This window comes from Augochlora pura, chromosome 3 (assembly GCF_028453695.1).
Source record: "Augochlora pura isolate Apur16 chromosome 3, APUR_v2.2.1, whole genome shotgun sequence".
NCBI lineage: Eukaryota > Metazoa > Arthropoda > Insecta > Hymenoptera > Halictidae > Augochlora > Augochlora pura.
Genome location: NC_135774.1, coordinates 18,469,099 through 18,488,518, shown reverse-complemented (window position 1 = coordinate 18,488,518; position 19,420 = coordinate 18,469,099). Strand labels below are relative to the sequence as shown.

Here is a 19,420-nt window from a genome sequence, read left to right as displayed (position 1 = left end):
GCTAATAGTTTCATAAAGAATATAAATAAACAATTTCTTTTTCATGAAACTTGCTCCGAAGATATCAAAGAATATGTACACATCTTTTTTGTTAAAATTTATTTGTAATAAACGAAGTTCTATAATGTTTTTGTTGGAATTGATTGCTATACGAATACTTTCTACACCCACACTGTACATAATATGTCCTGTAACGACAGATAAAGTATGAAACAATAATTATTAGCATTACTCCGAGGAGCAAACATATTTTTCAAACACTATACTGCTTTCCATACACGTGACTTACAAAATTATAGTTCATAAAGTATGGCCTATAACGTTCTATTTAGAAGGTCGCTAATAGCCTTGCAGCTGATGCGACGTAAAACCTCTAAGAAGAAAAAAAAAAAAAAAAACGTTCTATTTAGTGGCGAAAAATATTTATCAATTGCTATATCGTTTTTAGTACACGTGACTTACAAAATTGTAGCTTCCGAAGGACGGTCTGTAATGTGCTATTTAGTAACAATAGATTAGTAATAAGAACGTAGTGGCAACAATTTTATAACGAGAATTCAGTAAGAAGAACTTGGTAACATAATTACAAAAATTTAATGACAGGAATTTGATAACAAGCAATATAGCAATGAGACTTTAATGTTAGTATTTAGTAACAGTAATATAATAATAAGAATTTAGTAACTGGCACTTAGTAATAAAATAATAGAATTAAGTAACTAGAAATTAGTTGCAAGGATTTAAAGAAGAAAGAAAGTAATAAGAATTTAGTAATTAGACCGTACTAATGTGATTAAATAGAAGCAAGGATTGAATAAATAAATTAGACATTGGTAATAATTTTAACAAAGCATATTAGCCTCTTCTTCCTCGAAGAAATCTTTCTTCAGCGATGGGGACATCCGTCTCTACGTTCTTATAAACCCGAAATTACGCAATCGAGCGGTCGATTTTTCCGCGGCGGACAGAGATGCGAGTTTTCAGTCTGGCTGCTCTCGCAACTGCCGTTTTAGCATACAATCGTGGGAGGTTCCGGTCGCAAGGGCTACGCTCCATTTCCCTTTGTCTCATCTTCCTTTCTTTCCGCGTTTTCTATCTCTTTTCCAACCAATGGGGTAATTAGCCGCGGCCGAATCCCGCCGCGACTTTTCTTTTTTTCTCTCCGCGTACACGCTTTTCCCGTTCCTTTCATCTTTTTTTTTTCTCTCTGGTACTCGAGCAGACGAGCCATTTTTCCTGTGAAATAACGAACTGACGAATGCGCTTCTGTGTGTACACTGTCGTTGAAACAATTTTTGACTCCCTCCGCTGGTCAAATTTCTATCAGTTTTATGATACTTCGCGCTTTATGTTTCTAAATGCATATACTCTGTTAGATGAACGAGGAGAGATAATTAAGATAATATATTTTTGTACATGTTACAATAATATGCGCGTCTCGTAGGTTTTTTTTTCAAATAAGAATTGGATACAGATTACAGAATAAAATTGAATATAGAAATACAGATAATCTTTCGTGTAATTTGACAATCTTTTATAAGGAGCAAATATATCGTAATTATTATTTTTAATCTTAGCCGTGATTAGATGTTTTCTAAATTATTATTTTTATAGTAGAAATACGTCTTTATTAAATGTAGATTACTTTCTTTAAAAATGGTAAAATATTTGAAACTTTTGGGTAACTGTGTACATGCACTTCTACGTAAACTGCTGAATCCTTTGCACTCGAATGATGACTTTCAGACACCACTAAAGATTGTTGTACGATCTTCTAGCAAAATGTTAATATTATTTGGTTATTTTGAAAGAACTGTCCAAAGTACAACTGTTATATAGACTCGATCTCATATGTATAAATTGCACCAAATAGTTACATAAAATGGAAACATCGTACGTCGTCCAAAAATATTTTGGACTTAGAGTAAAAAAAGCTTTGGTTAATAAATAAAGACTCTTTCGGAACGCGTTTTCAGTTAAAGAGACGCGCATTTTCATTACGATACTTTGTTGTTCTCGTACAAAATTAGAACTATTTTTGAAAAACTAAAGTTTAAAGCATTAACAAACTGAGAAACGACTATCGATTATTTCATTTGCGTTGATCAAGAAAAGCTTATGGTCTACATTTATAAGCGAAATCAAAGAATATATAAAATTCTAACTTTCGGATGAAGAAATCAAAATCCCGTGAAAAAAAATTCTCTGTTTGTTAAACACCCCGAAGTCATTGTGCTCGGTCACGCTCTCTTGTTGCGCGAGCATCGTGAGACTTTGTCAGAGTGTGGCCAGACTAATCAAAGACCGAGGAAAGTTCTTGTCGTGCCGCGAGAAAAAGTGTTAAACGATCCCTCGAGAGAAACAGTCTGGGAAATGCTTTGTTCCTTTCCTTGGTACCCGGTTAATTGCAGAATTCTTTTACGTATTATTACTTGAGTTATGATACTGTTACCAATCCCGTGTCGCATCCTCAATATGCCCGAGTTCATTATCCAAATTCTAATGAATTATTGTTGCGAGGAATACACGAACCTCTTGTTCTGCAGGTTAGTATTCGCTTTTTGCGATACCAATTTCGTTAGATTCATAGCTGGATATGTATTATGATCGCATAAGCACAATTTTAAACGTGTACAAGAAGGTAATTACTATATCTATATTAATATGTATATTAACAGAATTATAGCCGTAATAAAACTGACTGAATTCTTTATTCCTAATTTTTAGATATTTTCTTTTATAATTACAGTTATTAGTTCTTAAATGGTTATATTGATAAATTGTTATATTCGATATAGTTTACTGGCGATACGAAATTAATACCATTTTTATATCACTGCAAAAAGCAGCGGAAAATGCCGTGAATAATATTATAATACAAAATAATAATACCAATGCATACATTCTATTAATTATTATATTGATTAATAGTAGGAAAAAATTTAAGAAGCTGAAGAATATTCGTTTACAATTTTTTACCTCGTTCAAATTATTAAAAGAAGAACAGAATGTGTAGTTAATATTAGTTAGCTCGGTATCTTGAAATTAATTTTAAGACAGAGAATTATTATATTATGCTGCAAATATCAGAAACGTAATAATATAAAATAAGGTTATGTTTAAGGTTGTTAAGGTTTAATATAAAATAAGGTTATTACGTTGACTAAAAACGATGTAATAATATAAAATAAACAAATCAGTGGTGCATTGATTTAAATCGAGGTATCAACTCGGCGAGTAAATAATGATAAAAATGAAAACACAAAGACGCAGAAAACGCAACAAAGTAATAATGGATGGAAAAACGAGATACCAAGTAAGCGAGTAAATAAACGATGGTTTACGTATCGAAGGAAGGGGCACAGCTGGTACATTTAATCTGAAGCATTTCGAGCGGCGTACGAAGCGCGCGCCGTCCTCATAATTTTGAAGGCTGTATCTCCGAATTAACATTCTCCGTCCACTTTAATGAACACTCGCACGTCCAAATGACGACTGCATAAATCCGCGTCTTTATTAACTCGACTGAATCCACCTCCGTTTACAAGCAAAGCGTACGCGACTCCGGAATCAAGGATACTATCGGAACGCGTGAAATTTGTATTATCAAGCGAGCCTTAAGGAGAAAGTTCCCACCAGTAAGTAATTCATTTTTTGATCGTTTCAGCTTGTCCATTAAGTCAGCTTTAATCCTTTCACTATTAACGAGATCTCTGTAAATGATTTCCGCGAGGAATGCGGTTACTTCCATGTTAGTAATGAGAGTGGTATGCGCGCGTTTTCCAACCGCCTCGCCTTTAGAAAAACTCTCGCCAAAAAAGTCGCGGAGTATAAACAAATTAGGTGAACGGTAAATATTGTAAAACACTCTGCAACAAGCATTTCCCGATTCAAATAATTCACTGAATTATAAACAGTGAAATTGTAATTTATTCCAATATGTTTTGTGAAAAATGTTTATTTGTCTGATAAAGGTAGATAAGGTTCAAAAGTCAAACTGAATAGTAATTGGATAAGCTCCGTGGGAATAATAAAACTCTCGTTTCTGTTTCTACACTGTTAAAGCGTAAAATTCTGTTTATCACAAGTAGCAAGGAAATTTATGAAACGTCCATCTCTGCAGAGAGCAATTATAATTCTCTCCAATTTTCCCTCAGCTTGTAAGGAGAAATGGACAACTTGGGAAGAGGAGATACGATTGTTCGAGTCTCGCGGTTCATTTTTATCGTTGTTGGCAGTGATCAACTTGCTAAACGAGCCGCGAGGCTCAAATAATCGTATCTACTCTTCCCAAATTGTCTATTGTTATTTAAAAGCTGGAGGATAATAGGAGAAAATTTGCAGTAAGAGGAAATTGGGTTGTAACTGTTTTTATGGTTTATAAGCTTCCCGAAATCTTTATTTGTTCATTACTTAGTTAACTTCTAAGCGTACATCGTAGAAAAATTATTTTTCTCAATAAAAATATACCTAGTCGAAATAATTGGTTTTTAATTTCGTTTTTTATAGTAACTGAAAGTATGGAAATGCTGTTACGAAAAATGTTTGTATTCAGAGTAAATATTAATTAATGATGGATTGTCCTGTAATTTTTTGAAATTTTTCAAAATGTTTTTTGTTATTTCCCTTTCTTCATCAAGATATGAAAGTCACTTTGAGTTTTTTAATTATAGCGTAAAAGTGTCCTTTGAAAGTCTATTAACGCAGAATAAAAAATTCTTAGAGTGCAACAGTTCAGAAATTAATGTTTATCGAGATGTTTTCTAGTTGATTTTTAATGCAAGAAAATCACGTTCATTGGAATCAATACAAGCATATATGATATTAAGCAATGCGAGTGATGCGCGTGCCGGTTGTGTCAAGGTTTTCCTGCCAAGTGATCCTGTCTTCATACTTTGATCAAAGAAGAAAACAGCAAAAATTATATATTGCCTTGTATGGTTACCTTGTATAAAAATTATACATATATACCTTGTTATACAACTGTATAATTTACAAGAGTAATTACGGTGAAGGAATCGAACAGCACACCCCGTATTTAACGAAGATTAAATACTGTCAGGATTTTGTTGTGGAATATGAGAAATTAAGAAGTAATTAAAAAGAATGAATATTGGAACTTAACGTGATTACTTATATACATATAGATGTACTAATATTACGGACAAGATCAAACCACGTGTTGCGCGAACGACTGCTGGCTCAAGAAGAAGGAAGAATCGCATTTAGGGAACAAAAGACTCGCTACAACTCATTAACGCATGCGCATTTTAATTATACAACGGCATGGGCCAGTGCTGCCCAAAAATAATTAGATGGATCTGATTACACTAGAAATTAACCTATTTCTAAAAAATACATTAAGTCATTGCTATAAAACAATATACCTCAGTCACGTTCAAGGTTTGACAGTTCTAGCGTTAATTAGATTGTTTTCCGTGGAAAAATCGTGGAAGAAAATAAATTTTCTTTTGGATCGTAAGTCGAATGACAAATCGGGAACAAAGTGCACGATCTTTAGCAGGAATCGATAAGTGGATGAAAAGTCCGGCAATTATTTTAACCTTTCGACAAGCTTCTAAGGCGACGGGATGACTACGAAGTGTTAGGAAGCGTTGTTACGCGTTAATACGATTCAAAGGGGTCAACCGAGCTATACGAAGCCAGTCGCTTAAACTTGTCTCCGATAAGTTTGCTCGTTTCTGTCGCGGCAAATCGAGGATCGCTCGACACAAAACAAAGTTCTCGCGAGCTCAGATTGCCATCTTTTCATATTCTCACAGCTAAAAACGAGAAACTGGCACCGAACGCGAGCATTTGGCCGGTGCGTTGTTTCCTTCTGACACATTTCTCACAACGTTTGCCGAGAGCCCCGTTTGCCGATCCGAAGCACGTTCGAGGTCACCTGAATTTTACGAGTACGCGTCTCGTTTCACGGAAAACGCAAAATTGGAGGTCAACCGGGCATTATTGTAATGCAATGGGAGAACGGATTCATCATGGGATTGTTTTGACGGAACGCGGTGGCTGCTTCACCATATCCTGTGGATTATTTCGCGTGAAATTTTCGTTGTTTTGTCACGAATTTTTATCTTGACATAACCACCTAGTTGTTTATGTAAACAGCATGTAGCACTCGCTAAAATATTCGTAAGGAAGAACTGCCGTGAATGAGCACCATCTTGTACAACAAGATAACGAGCTATCCAAGTTTAGTTTCAAACATTCGAAAGATCAGTTATTTTATTATTATAAAAATGCATAGTGTCGTTGAGTTTCTCGTACGTTCACTGACTTTGTTCTTCGGTTTCTTGAAAAGTGCATTTTGTCCTATTCGCCAATTGGTTGCATTAAATGGAAGAGTGTCGTAAAGTAAAGCAAACTTGCTATTAACCTTATAAGTATCATCGGTTTTATGTATTGCTAGAATACACATATGATATACTAATCTTAAATCACATAGATCTTCTTTGTATCATTGCTTAACACTTTACCGACCGGTAGCTTATAAATCGGTTTTCTATCCCGGCAATCTATAATTTATTACCTATGTAATCTTATCTCTGTGAGCTCCTATATTGTTATATAATTTCATAAATTTTGGATGTATTTCGCGATGAATAAAAGAAAAATATAATAAATATTGTTTAACGATAATGTTATGGAAATATAAAAATGTTAGTAGACTCAATTACCCTATAATGATGTAAATGTTAAGTGGACAAATAATCGGTTGGTAAAGTGTTCATATTACATTTTAGTATTTTATAACAAAAAATAATTCTTTGCATAGGTAATTTTACAAAAGATATAATTAAAAAACGCCCTCTTCGATATCGTCTAAAAAATTACTCGTTGTAAATATAAAATAATAATGCTATTAGATCTTGTTCGTTTATATACCATCTTGCATTTTAAATATCTACGTATGTCATAAATAAATGAGGGTTCGCGGTCTAACAATAATATTACTACTTCTCGTTAGACATAATGTTTATTACACGTGTCGTTGTTACATTCGGCGTAGAGTAGAGAATACATGTTGCATAATTTTTATCACAAAATGATGCAAAAACATGAAATTATTCTTACCTGTAGCATCAGTAACGGCAGTGTCGTGACAATTTACCTTGAACAGTTCGATGGTTAAACCTGTCTACATTAAACGAGCTGCTCGGCTTTCGGTGATTACTTTGAATTTATGACCAACATTAATACATTAATACTACATTGACGAATGCACTTATTATTTGATAAGCAACGTTGATTATATCATCCAAAAATAATATTCGGATTAAAAGCAAAACCCGCAAATCCTTATGGTCGATGTGCACACGTGTACATACGCATAATTAACAATTATGATTAGACATTATCAATTATTATCAATGTTCTCACCTGTTGACTGAAGCATGCTTACGTTAGCCTCGTAAATTACCTTATTTTAATTCATACAAATGTCCACATAGCTAAAAGACAATGTACGGGGAACAATATTTTAAGCTCCTTCTATAATTCATACAATCTTATCAGTTAAAAATTTTGAAGTCAACAAAAAATAAAGTTTTCTATTTGTGAATGTATCGTATGGTGTTCGAAGCAACATTTCGGGCAAATATGCTTATAAATATTTACTGCCGCGATAACAGTTACTAAACATAGCACGTGGAAGAGAGACAAATATTTAAGCTTAGGTTTAATAAAATCTGGAACGATTTGTACGCTTTCCAAGTAAATCGTTTCTACTGAATTACGATTCCCAAAAATTTAAACAACCTTTGCTAAAAGTCTGTTACGTGGAAGAACATGACGGACTTTTATCAGAGAACAATTAAATTGCTTTGAACTCTGATTTAGTAGAAGTTACTTATTCCGAAAGTATTCAAAATTCATTGCATATTTTATTAGTCGAACTCGAGGAACATGTCGATGTAATTTAGCTAATTATGTATAAAGAATAACTTAATTATGAAACCCTGAATGAAGAATTAGTAATTAGAGGTTATAATAGAATTGTAACTTCTCATGCATTTATTACAATTGGAAAGTGGATCTCTATGCAAATTAAAAATTTTGTTCATAAAGTGTATGAGACTAGATTTTATTTATATATTACATTAATATTATATTACAATATAATATTAATTATTATAATAATATTGATTAATATATTAATATTAATATAATAATATAGTAAATTAATTTACTAATGACACCTTTAATGCCTTTAAAATATACATTTGTAATGACTTGTTTTAATTTAGTCATAAAATGAAGGTACATTCGTACCAACTCATTTCAGTTTAATTATAAAATGAAGTCGTATAAGAAAAATATAATAATTTGGCGAGTCTAATGATTATATGTAAATAGTAACTAAGTGTGAAGTAACTTAGAAATACAGAGTTTGATCTAGAAATAGAAGATTTTGGTAGCAATGTCTAACATATTTTATTAAATTGTTCAGGCAGTTGCGTAAAGTATACTCATTTTAATTAACAATTGCATCTCGTCAAGCGTCGTCACAACATATAATATAGCTGTCCACAGCTATTTGTGTAACAGCGTATTTTTCCTGAAGCCAAAAGGTTACTTGTCCCCTGGCAATTCCATTTATGCATATCTGTCAACGATGTCAGGTATTTAAACAAAGTAGTGGAACCGATGTATGTTATTCCGCTTTATCTTCACGCGACGCAATATGCAATGTTGATACGCGGGACTAACATTCTCCTGCTAGATCGTTGTTCCAGCTGATGAAACATCGAAACTGATCTTTATTCAATTCGAAGTATGATAACAACACATTAATTCGTACTTAAAAACACGATCCTAACGGCTACCGGCAACCAATCTAAACTGGTTGTTGCTTATATCAGCTGCTTCAACTGGATTTTAGTCGATCGTTTAATTTTTTTAACGGTCAACCGAAGGAAACAGTTTTGGTTTCAGTGGCAATTGTGAGCCACTACAGGAAACACGTGCAAGGGTTATTAATAAAAAGAAAGATCAGATCGCTAGTGGAATAGTTTAGGATCGATATAGATATCGCAGGATAGAAAAAATTAAAATAAGACGAAGAAGAAGACTGAAGAAGTTTCTCGTCCATTTTGTACAATTAGTGTACATCGTACCTATATTCGCGCAAACGTGCACGCAAGATAATGTTTATGGTGGAACTGGATTAAGGGATTTAAGTAGTTTATAGGGTTTAGAGAGTTTCAAATGGTAAAGTAGATTTAAGGAGTTTGAATAGTTCAAAGCAGTAATCAGTATTATACATTTTAGCTATGCAATTTTGGTTCAATTAAATCTTGTTTTAGTTTATTCAGTGCAAAAGTTTAGCTGGCGATCTATCAACTTTGCATTGATAGTTGTATGAATTATATCAACAAACATTTTAGAATATTTTAAAACAAAGATAAAATAAAAATAAATTAATTATAATCGATTGACGGTCGTGATTCTCAAATAAGTATTTATTAAATATTGAATAAGAATATTAAGACAACGACAATATATTTGATTAACAACTAAACACTAAAACTCAATAATGAAAGTTGGATGCCAAAAGGAACAGAAGTGTTTGACAACATAAATTATAAATCATCAGTGATCAATAATCGATGAGCAAGAAAGCGATCGGAACTCGCTTTTACTTTTCCAGCGAAAAACAAACATAAGCTCATTGGAGAAAGCTACCGACAGTATTATTTACTTTTGGCGACGCTGTTAGCTACGTACTTTGAACATTCGCTAAACGATTAAAGAATTTGATCATTGCAATTTAATATTTAATATTTAATTTTCCTGTGAAACAAAATTATTAATTGAAGAGCTAAATATAAAAAAATATTGTATTTAATTATTCTTTGACGATAATCATTGTTTACTGCATCAACTATTTTACATTACTTTATAAAAACAATAAGACTATATTTATTCCGATTTTTAGCGATCTCTATCAGAATCGAAACTTTGTTGAATAAATATCCGACAAACGTGTCTTTAGAATCTCTCAAAGTAATCGAAAAATAGAAGTCTTTGTTAATAACTACATATTGAAAAATTTATAAACCAAGAAAGTATTGTTTCTTACAATTTCTTATTGTAAAATCAAAATTGACTTTATCGATTATAAAAGAAAGGGATCGAATCGAAATATCTCATTTTCTTTAATAATTTGTTCAAATTGAAGACATCATATTGACATTCAAAAATTCATAAATATATAAAATTCGCAGTCTAATTATTATAATTTCTGCATAACCAAGGGTGTTAACCAACTAAAAATTTAATAAAAACCTAAAAATTTCCAAAATTTAAAGTATTCTATTTAATCAAATTAAAATTGCAAGCATACAAATCCGCAAATCTGAATAAAATAAGGAATTATAATGGATTAGCGTAGAAATTAATGTTTAAAAATTATATTTCAAATAATTCTTTCACGATCATGTGAGCGACGCGGTCGTCGTAGTATTAATAGCGTATGTACGATATACTTTTTTAGTAATGCAATGATGATATACATTACCAATAATAATAAATAGAATAAATTTGGTTAATAATATCGTTTTTTTTTAAACTATGCTGAATCGATTTCTGTAATCCAAGTTTTCATGTAGCTACGCGTAGGTACGTAAAAACGCAAGTGTAGGATTAACGAATGGTCAGACAGGTGCTTTGACAATGTAATTAAAAAGATGAAGAAAGTGGCGTCAACCGAATCGATTTACCAACATCGCGATTATTGGTTGGGCAATTAATCCAGTAGGCGAGTTTCGATAGACTAGCAGTTAGGATCTTTTAAAACCGATTTGGACCGTTTTCCGCAAATTGTCGAGGTTTCGCGAACTACGAGGCGTGCAAAAAGGAAACGATTACAAGGATGAACGAGGGTAAGCGGAAAAGTTGGTAAATACACGGCTTGCTGAATTTCGAGCCCAAGGCTCCCGGCTCACACGCCGAAGCGGGCCGAAGCGGGCCGGACCGTACAAATCGTCCATGCTTTTTGCCCGGTTAACTTATCTTACCGGAAATTACGGCTTTCAACGGAAGTCTTGCGGTCGGTCTAGTACGAAACGTTGCACAAGCTCTCCTTTCCTTAGAATTCCTCGTCCAGTTGTATCCTCGTTCGGAACCATGAATGCCGGATAGGAATAGATCTCGAGAGAGTGTTCCTGGATCAATGTTGTATAACATTGGCATCGGGAGAAAGGTCCCGATTAACGCGCGCCTTAAAATCATCTGTCCTCCTCCGTCCCGTTGATTCATTTACAACTCAACCTTGAAGTCGATTTTCTGAGCGACGATTCAATTAACGTACCCACTACTCACTTTTATTGAATCAATCAATAAAAATACAACCATTCATATATGTATATTAGTATAATTGTATTTTCTATGCCAACACGTTATTATTGACTTCAATTCCACTAAACGTTTGCTAATTTTGATCATCTTTTTCAATTATCTATTATTTCGTATTATTAGATTGCCGATCTTTGCGGAAATTTTCATTTTCATGGACTCTTTTATAACAATTTAAAGATTTTTATATTAATTTCAAATTCCTTTTTGATGAATGTAAAATGGTAATGCAATTCATTTTTGTTATTATGCACGTTTATTTGTATCTTAAAGATTTAAATATTTTAGACATGTATGGAGTTATTTACAATCAGGGATCCACTGTATCAAGATTATTTATATTTCCTTGGACAATGAATAATGCAATAATGATTGAATTAACATTCTACTGTTAAATACTCGTTCGTGAAAAGAGCAGGGTAAAATATTATTTAAAATAGCAAATTATACATAGATATGTTATCCTAGACCATGCATGTATTTTATTTATTCGAAGGACGTTTCAAATAGTATTTTCATTTATTTTCACAATTTATCCTCAGGTTAAGAACTATGGGAAGTGAAAGATATTTTAATCTATATTTTAATAAGCTATGGATTAACAAAGTAAAATATCTTATTCACTGAAATTATCCTACCTATTTAAAAAATACTCTTTTATTTGAATGATTAATGATCTATTAGTTAAAATAGTATTTCAAATATTTTCTCTCGGCTCTGTGTGCGAATTGTACTATTAATTAAAAATTGTACGCAGTTGTGCGTTGTACTTTCAAATAAAAAATTGAGGGTCAGTAAACTCGATGTGAAACACGTGCACAACATTTTCACGTGTCTCGCACGAAAGTACACGTGAAAGAGACAATTGGCTCGACAGCCAGTGCCTCGGGTATTCATTTGCGCGAGACATTCGTGTTTTTCGACGATTACCCTATTTCATTCAATTAGGAGAACGCATAATATCGAGGCAACAGGCACGTGTGAACGATTCTCCACACGGTTTTAATCGTATCCCCGTGACCAAAGAGAAAAAACGACGTTTGCGAGCATGATACGCTCACCTTTATTTATAATCCAAGAAAACTTGTTGGATTGGTACGGCTAGTTTCAATTTATTTATTTATTCGAATTCGAATGGTATGGTCACTTTACTGTCTGTACAGTTTCATCTTTCGTGGTTTAGTTAAAAATAATAGTAATATATAGTTAATAGTAACAGTAATAGCAATGCAGCTAAAATATGGCATCATTGCGAGGCAAATAGTTCATCCGAATAATTTATTGCGATTCAAGAAACAGCACGATTAAGGAAAGATAAGGAGACGTTGAGGAAGGATAAAAATGGTACTTAGCAATACCTGTTCTTGCTCTTCTTTTTGCAGTTTTTCTCGGTGATCACTAACGGAACATCCGTTGACATCGAAACCTTGTTGAGGTACGTTTCGCTGGAATTCTCCATCTTTTTTCGATCAGATATCATTCTCGTAGAAACGCTCGAGCCTTCCTTCCGTGATTACATATAATCATATTATATGCTGCTTGCGTTTTTACAGTCTATTGTCATGCTTTTCTAGTAATTTTTGTATAATATCGTAATCAGGCAAGATGATGAGAATAATGATATTTTCGTGATGCAAGAGCGGAAAATTTTTGAATATATAAACATTTATATTACTCAAGAAATAAGAAGATTAACCTCTTCAGGGATACTGTCATGTATGCGTTTAGTTTTCTTAAATTATGATTATTCTAAGTGGAAAGAAAATGAGAATCAGTCGAACAACAATTTACTACAGAATCCTTCAGCAATACAATAATAAATAAAAAAGAAACAATTAAATAGATTGTTCCCTAATATAAAAAATTCATTCATGGAGTGGTTAAGTGTACGCGAAATGTAGGACCAAATGTAAATTGCAAAATCAATATTCTCGTGTTTTTACGCGCGAGCGTCGAACGTGAAAAATTACGAACAAATTGTGTTTTCGTATTTGTAATAACGCTGGTTTATTGCGATCTTTACTGGCGGGCGTTCAATCCGTGCGATTTCGTGCAACAATAATGGAGCAACGTTGTAAAGCAAACATAAAACTGCTTGCTCCGACTTAATAGGCGTTGGCGAAACACGTAATTCTCGCGTAACGCGTCAGAATAAAGACACGGTGAAAGTACAATTTAATGCATCGTTGATTACAGACTAAAACAAAGATTACATTGTTTCCCCCCGAAGTCCTGTAAAATTAGGTTCTGCGTCAATTCTTTTCGGTAAGTCAAACAACGCGGGGCTCGAGGAAGCTGTGAAATTCAGCGAGGGCAAAAACATCGTCCGCGTACCATACTGTGAAACGAATTTTATATTTTTCAAATTTAGAAAATACCGTAAACTGTGTTTTACTGCATTTTTCGGTAAAATACATTTATGACGAAAAAGAGTAGATAAGATACGAATCTATAAAAATCTTAAAAGAATTTAGAAATACCGTCGCACCTTTGATATAGTGACATTATTAAACGGAAAATACATTTTTATGTAACTTCTGTTCTATACATTTGATACCTTATCTTGCACAAAGATGTGCTATTTATAACTTGTGAACGATCGTTATTGTAATTAATATCCATAATATATATAGTTGAATGGTAAATATTCTACTAAAAAAGACACAAATATTTGTTTTCTATTGCCAAATTGAGCGAGCAAATATAAATTGTGAAAATATGTATAACAAGAAGACTGTGGTGAAATAAAAGAAATTAGAGGACTGCGGAAGTCCGTAAAAAATAATTTGCGAGTAACAAGAGTTACAGAAATATTTCAGCTTCAATGAGTCGAAAACAATGTTAGAGCCTTCCTAAAATCTCCTTTTCTACGATTATCTGCGGTGTATTAGTTTAGAAGAGAGATAATGTTAAAGAATCTTGTAGAAATAAGCTGAACGTTCGTCGTGGAAAATTTCCGCGTTGTATTTCACGGTTCATTTTTCAAATTTGCATGACAGAAATATGGAAATTATTATCGTGGAACATGTCCGAGCAACACGTCCCGGTTAAGTCATGTTCCCCACACAGTTATCATTTACGTGCCCTCACCAATGGACGCCGGGCCATCGCCATAACGTTGTCGCTACGACGACGACGCAAAATCTAGAAGGACGCTCGAAAAACTACATTATGCTTTCGCCTTCTTGTTACACGCTCACGTGTGCTGTATCGACAGGGAAGCCGTACGTAAGAGACCACTTCGCGTAGGAAAGGATCTTCAGTGTCTCTCGGAACTACTTGCTATATAGAACTATGTGCACTGCGCTCAAGCATTTCATCGCTTCGCGAACAGAAATGTCGTCGGACGGTCACCGACAGCGTCTTCACTAAAGTTTTATCAGTTTTTAATGAAACGCGTCGACGTTGACAAGGAAACGAGAAATCGTGATCGATTGTTGCGGTGCTCGCCGATTTTTGCCGAATCGAACTTACGCTATTGTTGAGGAGAAGGCTTGCGGTTTGAAACCTTAGGTACGTACTCTAAAGATATCGGCCGGAGACGTTAATGAAGGAAAATAATACATTTTCCTTTTCGTTTTTCTTCATTTTATGCATTAAGAGATTTTATTGAAAACGTGACGGTATGAGATTTTATAATGTTGTATTTCCTATCTATTTTGTAGCTGGAATAATTTTTCTACGAGCCTCTTTGATACTTCACGTTCATGTTCGTTCAACACTAAACTATTTTGAACAATCTGACGTGAAATAACTGTTTTAAATATAAAATTAAATATATTCAATTATTGTAATATTGAAAATAAAATGCGGTGCAATCGTGTTTAAATCAATTTTATAGAATCTTTATGTACTTGAGGACGCTATAAATGATTATATTTGGTCAATGTGTGTGCACGGAACAGAGGACAATCAATTTTGATTTAAACATTATCAGTTTTAGTAGCCAAGGTTCGTGTGAACAATATTTTTGAACGTGTATCTTGAGATCGTTAATTTAGTTGGTAGAGTCATTCATGTCTGTCTTATTTAGCCGAATAAAAATGATAATTTCTGTATTCGATTTGTATTCTAAAATTCAACTGAAACATCAAAGATTATAATACAATGCTTTGTACAGTTTAACATTTTCGAATTTTATTACAAAGCTACATATATTAGTTTGGTGTTATGCAGTGATTAATATCTATTTTTTGTTATTGAGTAAAACAAAAATAGTAATTTCTGCATTCGATCTACATGCTTAACGTCGTCAATTTACATGCAAGGACTTTAACACTTGCTCCACAAGATAACAGCTAAAAAGCAGAAATACCGTTGTTATCGCCACGAAAAAGCTGCAAAATGTTGTTTCTTGGCTGGATTCCATATTGTTGGGGGCAAGACGACGCAAGTGGTATTATTATATGTTATATAAAGCGAAACTAAAACAGATAACGGATACGCTTACATAAAACTGCACTTTTCGGAATTCGAAACATCGGATAACTCTAATGGTTAACTTAAATCATTAGAACGTGTTCCGCCTGTTAAATAATTTACGATACACAGCGTCCGAGCAAGCTACTGAATATTATCGCCGGCGCTTCCATTTGCGCATCCACTTATGAATTCTTCGGTCTTTCCTCGACCGGAAAAATTTAAATTATTCAATGATCTGTCGTTTTTTTTTCTACATCGAATTGGTTTGTGGGAAACGTAATGACACACAATTACAGTGGAACGAATGAATGAAAATATCCACGTTTTTTTCTATATATTCAAATAGTTTTGGTTAGCTTGTTGTTAAGAAACAGGTTGCGATAATTATATGTTCCATTCGAATGGAATGACATTACCAACGCGAATGATTTTAATTATGAGTAATTATCACTGTCATCGATGTTTCTAGAACGAACAAAATGATCGAACATCGTTCGATTTTCACGCTTGTAAACTGTTTGTGAATATCCTGTTGACGTCTATACATATAATGTGTATACAGGGTGTCCCGGAAATCGTAGTACTACCGGACAGGGGGTGATTCTACATAAAAATAGAAGAAAATATTTTGGTATAACATTTTTTCATCCGGTGCTGCGTTTTCGTCATAAACGACTTTAAAGTTCGTTCAACTTGTAAACCATTTAATACAATTTGCTTGTCGTATATTTCGCTGCTCTGCTTGTCTCTGTCCGGGACAGTGTTTACAAACAGTGATAATTGTGCGGTTAAAACAATACAAAGTGTGTCTACTGATTACTCATTTTTTATTCTTTTTTACTACTTACTATTACAATGCTACAATAATTGTTGAGAATGTCCTCCTCGCTGCTGCATACATAAGTTTGCTCGATGAATTAATGAGATTTGGACAGATGTAAGTTGTTATCGCTTTTTAATTTTTCGAATGCCACAGTAATCTTATGTTTCAAATGTGTAACATTTGAAATATCGTTCATGCTATAAACTTGTTTTTTGATATGAGTCGATATAAGTTGAACGAACTTTGAAGTCGATTATCACGAAAACGGAGCTCTGGATGAAAAAATGTTACACCAAAATATTTTCTTCTTTTCTGATGTAGAATCACCCCCGGCCCGGTTGTACTACGATTTCTGGGACACCCTGTATATACACAGTTGAATTTTATTTCACGTATGCGTCTCCTACAATGATACCGGCGTTCGATTTGTTGCAAGTCTACGCAGGAAACATTGAAGCAGATTTATTGCGTTTGAGGGGGAGGGGGTGGGGGCAGAAAATTTTAAAAATAGCGACTACGACGACGAAGCGCCTCCGTCGTGAAGCAATACACCTCCCACATCGATTTCCAGTAACGCCGGCATGAAGTTTTCTCCCACCGGAGTGTTCTTTAGCCACTTCGAGAAACGAAGTGGCTGGAGGAGTCCGATAAAATCTAGAAAATTCCTTAGAAATCGCCAATTTTTTTTCAAGGTACACTGTGAAATAATTCTGTAGGTGCTGTACTGTGAAATAATTCCGTAGGTGCTGTACTGTGAAATTGTGTTGCAACTTGGACTCGTTTTCCAAATGCAATTTTCATTTATTTTCCTTCCGATTTTCTTTTTTGTTATTTTAACTAAGTCCAAAAGTTATTTCTTTTAATCGTGATTCTTCTTATCGAATGTTATAGATTGCGGATATTTTCGCGATATCCGAACTCTCTGCAATTGTTGTTGGCGACGCTTTTATTCAGTTGAAAGAATCAACAATCTCAATTATTTGTATGACGATGCTTATACATTTGTTAGCGAAGCTTCTGTTGCAAACATCTAGGTGCAAAAGCTAAGAAACTGTGAAGAGTGAAATTTAAATGAACAAGTATATTTTGTCCAGAGATAAACTGAGTTTATATTGCTTATATAAGTAAATAATGTAATATCGTTATTTATGTGAATACGTTTACAACATTTTGGAAATATGTTTTGAAAGTATTGCTCTTTTAATTCGTACACAAAATTGATTTTGGGCTAAATGCTATGCTAGCATTTTTAAGGTTTTAATATTTGTTTGGAGATAAAAACAAATTTTTTATATTATTAAATTTATTTGTGATCGATAAATTATCGATTAATAGAATTCTTCTATAAGCACACATGTCTAATTCCTTACTTCTCAAATAAAACCAATCATACCAAATAGAAATAGTGTGGGTTGAAAAAAGCCTTCATTTTGGAGTTGAAACAATCTCGAATGCAAAAGATTAATTACTTTAATTACTAAACCTCAAACAAAATGGAGTATTCTCTCGTACCGTGTGAACGTTACATCTACATATTAAAGAAAGTAACACATTCGTTACCACTATTTCTATCCCACGCATCTTCATTGTAAAAAGGTCTTACGAAATGCAGCATACTTTCTTTGCAAAATGTAGTAAAGAAGTATTACGGACTCTTCGATTATCATATAATAATCTATTAATATATCAATTTATATATATCTACAATTAATATACTAATAATTTGCTTTACAGTCGTCTTTTGCGCTTACTAAAATATAATGACATATACATAATAAAGTAGTTTAAAATTTTTTATAAAAATAGATAACATAATCTGGCTAAATAAAATAATCACTATAATACAAGGACCATAAATAACAATTCGCATTTAATCAAAAATCACTTTAAAAAAATTTTAATTTATAGATTAATCGAGCTGTATTATATAAGATTTACATATTTACTAGAAAATAATTACAAAAGCAAATTCGATAGATTAAAAAAATGTGAAAAAGTGAGGTGAAACTACTACTATGTATGACGATCCTGACTCGTTGTTGTAAGGGTTAGCGACAACATCTTGAAGACTAAAATATGCAATATGCAATCCTGCCACCACAGACTTAACCCCTTGCACTACGATTTCTTTCGCGCTGTATATTTGACTATATTTGACAAATAATATCTAAAAAATATTTTTTGCTTTTATTGTGGATTTTTTATTTTATAAAGATACACTAAATCAAAGCGTCAAATAGCAAGTCCGTTGCGTTTTCACTTCTCCGCCGATTCACGACCGCAAAACATCTATCTATTTTTTTCAACCGGTTACATCAAAACTCGCAAAAGAAGTTGTCCAGGTTCTAACACACGTGTAATTATGCATTTTGGTTTCAGTATACACGAATATTAAAGATCCGGTCACATTTGCATAGGTACCTTACGCGTTCGTCGGTTGTTGTCGACTATTGGTCACGTCTGACTATTCGGAACTATATAAATGTGTCGTAAAATATACAGTTATTCCGGAAAGTATTCGGACACTAGTGTGACTTTGTTTTCCACGCGATAAATTTAAATATAAATATAAATTGAAAGGAGAAAATCCTTTACGGTATATTAACGTAGAATACGTGAATGTGAAAATACAACAATCTTTCGATTTAGCATAAAATTTTACTTACGTAATTAGAAACATATAAAGAAGCCAACGAATTTTTACGCCACATGAGTTTTTTTTTAAGTTTAATTATCATTTACTTACAAATCAATGCCGTTTTATATTTCTATTTTACACGATTTTATGATTTGTCTATAGTA

At 33.2% G+C, this 19,420-nt stretch overlaps 1 protein-coding gene across 2 annotated transcripts in view; it reads left to right on the top strand.

The window, feature by feature from the left end:
- The window catches only part of LOC144468177 (uncharacterized), a 115,959-nt gene that overhangs the window by 40,839 nt on the left and 55,700 nt on the right, over nt 1-19,420 (top strand). Inside the window, exon 1 of one of the 2 annotated variants that reach the window (XM_078177448.1) lies at nt 14,589-14,886. The exons of the other annotated variant lie outside the window; for it this stretch is intronic. The gene's annotated coding sequence lies outside the window, so the exon portion shown is untranslated. Of the gene's footprint in view, nt 1-14,588; nt 14,887-19,420 lie in introns of those variants that run through there. 2 annotated transcript variants of the gene reach the window in all.